Source organism: Mya arenaria, chromosome 5, assembly GCF_026914265.1.
Source record: "Mya arenaria isolate MELC-2E11 chromosome 5, ASM2691426v1".
NCBI lineage: Eukaryota > Metazoa > Mollusca > Bivalvia > Myida > Myidae > Mya > Mya arenaria.
In genome coordinates this window covers 32552943-32560050 of record NC_069126.1, presented here as the reverse complement: position 1 = coordinate 32560050, position 7108 = coordinate 32552943, and the positions used below count along the sequence as shown (strand labels likewise).

Sequence of the window (7108 nt, the reverse complement as noted above, 5' to 3'; positions counted from 1 at the left end):
ATACCAAGCGTAATTTAAACACCAGACTGTTTGTTAATCAATACAATTTTATAATGAATTATTCTATTCCTTTTGAAAATGTCAAAGAAACATAATGTTTATTAATAACAGTGACAAAACCTGAACTTTCTGATTTGATCTATGTTATATCTCAGGAACTCATTCCGTGACAAGAATCCGTTGCCATTCTTGGTTCATGCAGTACAGACCAGTAAGTACCCAAAATTAGCTACGTTAACATAAACTTGACAGTGTGAGCTGCACTAATTGTTCCACAGTATGCTTCGGTAACATCGTTGCACAAACGAAAACCTCGAAGTGAACCGTTTACGCAGCGTAAGACACCGTTGATTGGTATTATATCGTGCGTTTAAATTGTATCAATATACTGATATATTGAAATAGGCATATAAGAGACAAAAACTATATAAAATATTTATGTCAAGGAACAAAAACAAGATATAAGGTATATGTACAGTCTTCTTCAGTCATATGGCGCACTGTACCCATTTATGATAAAGACATATAACACGACATAAAGGTCGCATGGTGTTCAGATGTAGACCCTTTATTGAGACTATGTATTACACATGTTCTATACTGCAGGAATGTGTCGCAGGTGCCCACGTTATTGCACAATGGCTTGTGATAAGGCATCGCCCATGTTCCGTTTATTGCTACCGTGTGATTATTTTCTTCTCTTATTGCTGTTTGGATCTATGTTCTACCTTCTGAACTACAATTGTTACTCGCCCGGTGCTACAACTTACGCATCCAACCAGCAAGGATTTGCCAACGCAGCCGGAATTCTTCGAATTTTGCCAACACAGCGTTCGTCATTGTCCCCGCGAGGCTTTCTCAATAAACATACAGAGAATACCACTGGTCATGTATCGAACTATTCTTACTTATTTGCTGATAAATACAGATTCGAAAACGATGTTATGGAGGGACGTGTTAAGAGCCATGGAATTTCCGAAAATCAGAGTCACACGTTAGAGCTTGGAGGTTTGGCGAATCTTAAAAACACAATAATACATTCAGCGATATCACACGATAAACAAGGGAACATGCGGCTCGCCACTGAGGAATACACAATGTACTTCCTTATGGACAGAAAGGTTAAACAGGTAAACTGCGCTGCTATTTTCGAAGGCGACAAAAATGAAACTGCGCTAGCAGAAGGTCTGGCTCATACAGAAAATCGGACCTTCTTACAACCAGATGATTACATTAAAATGACTTCAAATTGTTTAAAGTTTATTCTGGATAGAGGATACGTCACTGATCCGCTTGACGAACTGGAAGAGGATTTTCCAGTTGCTTTTAGTATTCTTATGTATACTGCAATAGAACAGGCCGAAAGATTACTTCGTGCAATATATCGTCCGCAAAACTTTTACTGTTTCCATATAGACGCCAAAAGCGGCAATGATCTGTATGAAGCGATGTTGCACTTGGCATCGCACACGTGCTGAAAAAAACGCGTGGATGTCCGATGGGGCTACATTTCCGTCCTGACGCCAGAACTTCTTTGTATGGAGCACCTTTGGAACCGTAGCGCAAAATGAAAATATTATATCAATCTGATCTGTCAGGAGTTTCCGCTCAAAACAAACTACGAATTAGTGCGTATTCTGCAGGCATACAATGGCTCAAACGACATCGATGGAACTATCAAAAGGTTTGTAGGCTTAGCTTTTTCCAATTACCTTTTTGGACGTTCTTTGGGTCGGGCTAGGTTCTTTTTTTTAATTTATTTTTTATTCTGATGGCAAACAAATGCGCAATATCGTGTCAATGAGTTTAATTTAGCATATTGTTTTTAATTTGGCAACATTTGTAAAGAAAACGTGAAGGTTAATTAGGACACACTATTTTCATTGCTTTCAAATATCACCTTTGGTCAATGCTTAGCTCAAGAAGTGTAAACCCTCATTCAATACTGATATCTTCACTAATTATGCTTTTGTATCATCCTTTTAAATTCATTACAAATATCAATTAAACAAATCTTAAATTTAGTCATTGTATTTACTATTATCATTTCATTAAATTCATTTTAGTAAATATTCTGGTTTTGGCCAGAAACGTCACATGATACTTTGTTACGTGTGTTATTTAGTTACTAGCATTCATCTAGGTCATGCGCATTTAGGCTTAATAAATATACAATGATCTAAAGAATATATCAATAAAAACAGGGATAGAACCCAAATTCATTATTCACTTATGACGCCCATTTATTTCTGTCTTGTTTTTAGAGCTAATACAAACCGCTGGACCAACGCGTGACCTCCACCACAAGGCGCTGTTCCAACAAAGGGTGCCGTTCACATAATTACATGTTGTGGATATGTAGATTTCGTCCTTCACGACCCCATTGCTGCTGACATACTTAACTGGACTCGAAAGACGGCGATTCCTGACGAGACTTTCTTCTCGACGCTCAATCACAATCCGTCTTTAAGAGTACCTGGATCGTACAAAGGTATATATATGCTCGTGCATGTAATTTACTAGTAATTTAAATGATTGTAGGTGCCGTTAAAGGAAGGAACCCAAACGATTGTCCTGGATTCTCTGTGTCTGTAACACGATATTGTTTGGCCATTTTGTTTTGCCTTGATCCACCTGTGCCTGTAAACAAGATATTGTCTTAGCTGTTTTGTTTTTCCTTGATACATGTGCCTTTAAACAAGATATTGTCTAAGCTGTTTTGTTTTTCCTTGATACATGTGCCTTTAAACAAGATATTGTCTAAGCTGTTTTGTTTTTCCTTGATACATGTGCCTTTAAACAATATATTGTCTAAGCTTTTTTGGTTTTTCCTTGATACATGTGCCTTTAAACAAGATATTGTCTAAGCTGTTTTGTTTTTCCTTGATACATGTGCCTTTAAACAAGATAGTGTCTAAGCTTTTTTTCTTGATACATGTGCCTTTAAACAATATATCAAATTAGCCTGAATCCTTGTGCCTGTAATCAAGATGTTGGTTCGGCTGCTTGTTTTGTCTTGCACCTGTATCTATTACCAAGATATTGAATCGACTGCTTGTTTTGTCTTGATCCCTACGCCTGTAACACGATACTGGTTTGACATTGATCCCTGTGCCAAAAACAAGATGTTGTTTGAGCTTACATCGGGTTTGTTTCCTATTGTATGTTCCTTTAAATAAGATATTGGTTTAGGTTTGATTCCTAATCTCTTGACAAGATTTTCATTTAGCTGTTTCGCCGGTATGATCCGTATGTACCATTAAACAAGATATTATTAGAATTGTCTGTATGCCTTTGAATAAGATATTGGTGCCTATAGCAAGTGTTTGGTCACTCCTTGACCGCTGAGCCTATAACAAGTACATTGTATTGGTTTAAACTTAATCCCTGTGCATATAACAAGATATTGGTTTGGATGTTGGTTTGGCCTTAACCCCAGTTACTTCATACAATTTATTAGTTTCCACTTGTTCCCTGTGCCCTTACTGACGTATTGGTCTGGCTGTTGGTTTGGCTTTCATCTCTGTGTCTTTTCACAAGATATTGGTTTGCCCTTGATCCCTGTGCCTTTACTGATGTATTGGTTTGGCTGTTGGTTTGGCCTTCATCTCTGTATCTTTTAACAAGATACTGATTTGGCCTTGAGCCCGGTGCCCTTACTGGCGTATTCGTTTGGCTGTTGGTTTGGCCTTCATCTCTGTGTCTTTTAATAAGATTCTGGGTTGGTCTTGATCCCTGTGCCCTTAGTGACGTATTGGTTTGGCTGTTGGTTTGGCCTTCATCTCTGTGACTTTTAACAAGATACTGGTTTGGCCTTAATCCCTGTGCCCTAAGTGACGTATTGGTTTGGCTGTTTGGTTTGGCCTTCATCTCTGTGTCTTTTAACAAGATACTGGTTTGGCCTTGATCCCTGTGCCTTTACTGATGTATTGGTTTGGCTGTTGGTTTGGCCTTCATTTCTGTATCATTTCACACGATACTGGGTTGGCCTTGATCCCTGTGCCCTTAGTGACGTATTGGTTTGGCTGTTGGTTTGGCTTTCATCTCTTTGTCTTTTAACAAGATACTGGTTTGGCCTTGATCCCTGTGCCCTTAGTGACGTATTGGTTTGGCTGTTGGTTTGGCTTTCATCTCTTTGTCTTTTAACAAGATACTGGTTTGGCCTTGATCCCTGTGCCCTTAGTGACGTATTGGTTTGGCTGTTGGTTTTGCCTTTATCTTTATCTTTTTGTCTTTTAACAAGATACTGGTTTGGCCTTAATCCCTGTGCCCTAAGTGACGTATTGGTTTGGCTGTTTGGTTTGGCCTTCATCTCTGTGTCTTTTAACAAGATACTGGTTTGGCCTTGATCCCTGTGCCGTTACTGATGTATTGGTTTGGCTGTTGGTTTGGCCTTCATTTCTGTATCATTTCACACGATACTGGGTTGGCCTTGATCCCTGTGCCCTTAGTGACGTATTGGTTTGGCTGTTGGTTTGGCTTTCATCTCTTTGTCTTTTAACAAGATACTGGTTTGGCCTTGATCCCTGTGCCCTTAGTGACGTATTGGTTTGGCTGTTGGTTTGGCTTTCATCTCTTTGTCTTTTAACAAGATACTGGTTTGGCCTTGATCCCTGTGCCCTTAGTGACGTATTGGTTTGGCTGTTGGTTTTGCCTTTATCTTTATCTTTTTGTCTTTTAACAAGATACTGGTTCGGCCTTGATCCCTGTGCCCTTAGTGACGTATTGGTTTGGCTGTTTGGTTTGGCTTTCATCTCTGTATCTTTAAACAAGATACTGGTATGGCCATGATCCCTGTGCCCATACTGACGTATTGGTTTGGCTGTTTGGTTTGGCCGTCATCTCTGTATCTTTGAACAAGATATTGGGTTGGCCTTGATCCCTGTGGCCTTAGTGGCGTATTGGTTTGACTGTATGTTTTGCCTTTATCTCTGTGTCTTTTAACAAGATACTGGTTTGGCCTTGATCCCTGTGCCCTTAGTGACGTATTGGTTTGGCTGTTTGGTTTGGCCTTCATCTCTGTATCTTTAAACAAGATACTGGTTCGGCCTTGATCCCTGTTCCCTTACTGACGTATTGGTTTGGCTGTTGGGTTGGCCTCCATTTCTTTCCCATCAAAGAATATATTGGTTTGGCCTTGATCCCTGTGCCCTTACTGACGTATTGGTATGGCTGTTGGTTTGACCTTCATCTTTGTGTCTTCTTACAATATTTTTGGTTAGCCTAGATCCCTGTGCCCTAAGTGACGTATTGGTTTGGCAGTTGGTTTGGCCTTCATTCGTGTGTCAATTAACAAGATACTGGTTTGGCCTTGTTCCCTGTGCCCTTACTGATGTATTGGTTTGGCTGTTTGGTTTGGCCTTCATCTCGGTATCTTTTAACAAGGTACTGGTCCGGCCTTGATCCCTGTGCCCTTACTGATGTATTGTTTTGGCTGTTTGGTTTGGCCTTCAATTCTGTATCTTTTAACAAGATACTGGTTCGGCCTTGACCCCTGTGCCCTTAGTGGCGTATTGGTTTGGCTTTTGGTTTGACCTTCATTTCTGTGTCTTTTAACAAGATACTGGTTTGGCCTTGATCCCTGTGCCCTAAGTAACGTATTGGTTTGGCTGTTGGTTTGGCTTTCATCTCTGTGTGTTTTAGCAATATACTGGTTTGGCCTTGAACCCTGTTACACACAATTTGTTCATTTGGTTGCCCTTGATCAATTTGCCATCAAACAATATATTGGTTTGGCCTTGATTCATTTGCCTTTTTTTAAAGATATTGATTAAGATATTTCTTTGACTTTGATCTTTTTGCATTTAAACACATTCTTTGTTTGGCTTTGAGCCCATTGACTTATAACAAGATATCAGTTTCGCTGTTGGTTTTGACTTGATCTTTGTGTCTGGAACTTTCTATAAGTTTGGCCTTGATTTCATTGCCTTTAAACAAGATATTGGGCTCAATTGGCTGTTTTTCTCCCAATAAATCAACACAATACCAGAACGTAGCAAGTATTAGTTTTGACTGCATCGCATATCGCATCCCATTATCAACAAAAAGTGTTTGTTTCATGCAAAAAAGAAGTAGAAGCATGGACTGAGATGAAATTAGTTAAACAAACATTATTTGAGCTCTCATACCAACGTATTGAAATGACTCCAACGAAATGGAATATCCTTCACTAAATTAATATTGGCATTTTTCCCTTGATGTTTTTGCGAAAACGTGCCAAACCATATGTTTAGTTTTTAAGCATGCGTTTCTAATTCTGATGTATTCGTTAGGGACACACATTTGATTAAAATACATTGTAAACGCATAATAAAGGACCCAAATTGCTCCCCTATTTTAAATCGGCGGTAAAACAATTTATTTTGCAGGCATACCGGAGACAGACGAAGTTGTTAAGCCATTCCTAGCCCGCTACAAAAACTGGGCCTGGAGCGGACTAAAGTGCCACGGGAAGCAGGTGCGTTCAATCTGCATCAATGGCGTGCGCGACCTCCAGATCATGAGAGACACTAAACAACTTTTCGTAAACAAGTTTCACCAGGGGTTTCATCCCCTTGCATACGATTGCCTTGAGGAGCTTCTCTTCAACAGAACCAGGGACGGACACCTTGGACTAAGCATCTTCGATTCAACCTATTATGCTAGCCTGGGTTTTGTGAAAAATAGAGTTGGACTCTGAAGCCGGCTATAATAACGTTTTTAATGAAACAATTGTTCATATATCATAAAGATAAGATAAGATAATCTTAAGGTCAAGTCAGTTATGATAAACATAGTCACACTAGCTAATACCTATTGTTCAACATAACATAAATAATTCAGCAACAAGCGAACAAATGGTCTAAAAACGAAATACTTTGATAAATGGTCTAATAACAAAATACATGGATTAATACTTGACATGTTTAACGGAAATGAAATTATATATCAATGTTTTATAATAATCAGATCTTAAAAGATACATATATATATATATATATATATATATATATCAGAAGAGAACTTGGAGCAAGCGAGCAAAACTATACAATATTTTCATTTTTGTTTTTATATATGATTTAAGAATAATCGAGAAATCGATAAAAAATAAAAATAGGGTCAGTTAGCA

The 7108-nt window shown here is 38.7% G+C and overlaps 1 pseudogene; it reads left to right on the top strand.

The window, feature by feature from the left end:
- The first annotated feature begins 1070 nt into the window (after positions 1 to 1070).
- Positions 1071 to 6679, top strand: LOC128235626 (beta-1,3-galactosyl-O-glycosyl-glycoprotein beta-1,6-N-acetylglucosaminyltransferase-like; annotated as a pseudogene).
- Positions 6680 to 7108: the final 429 nt, after the last annotated feature.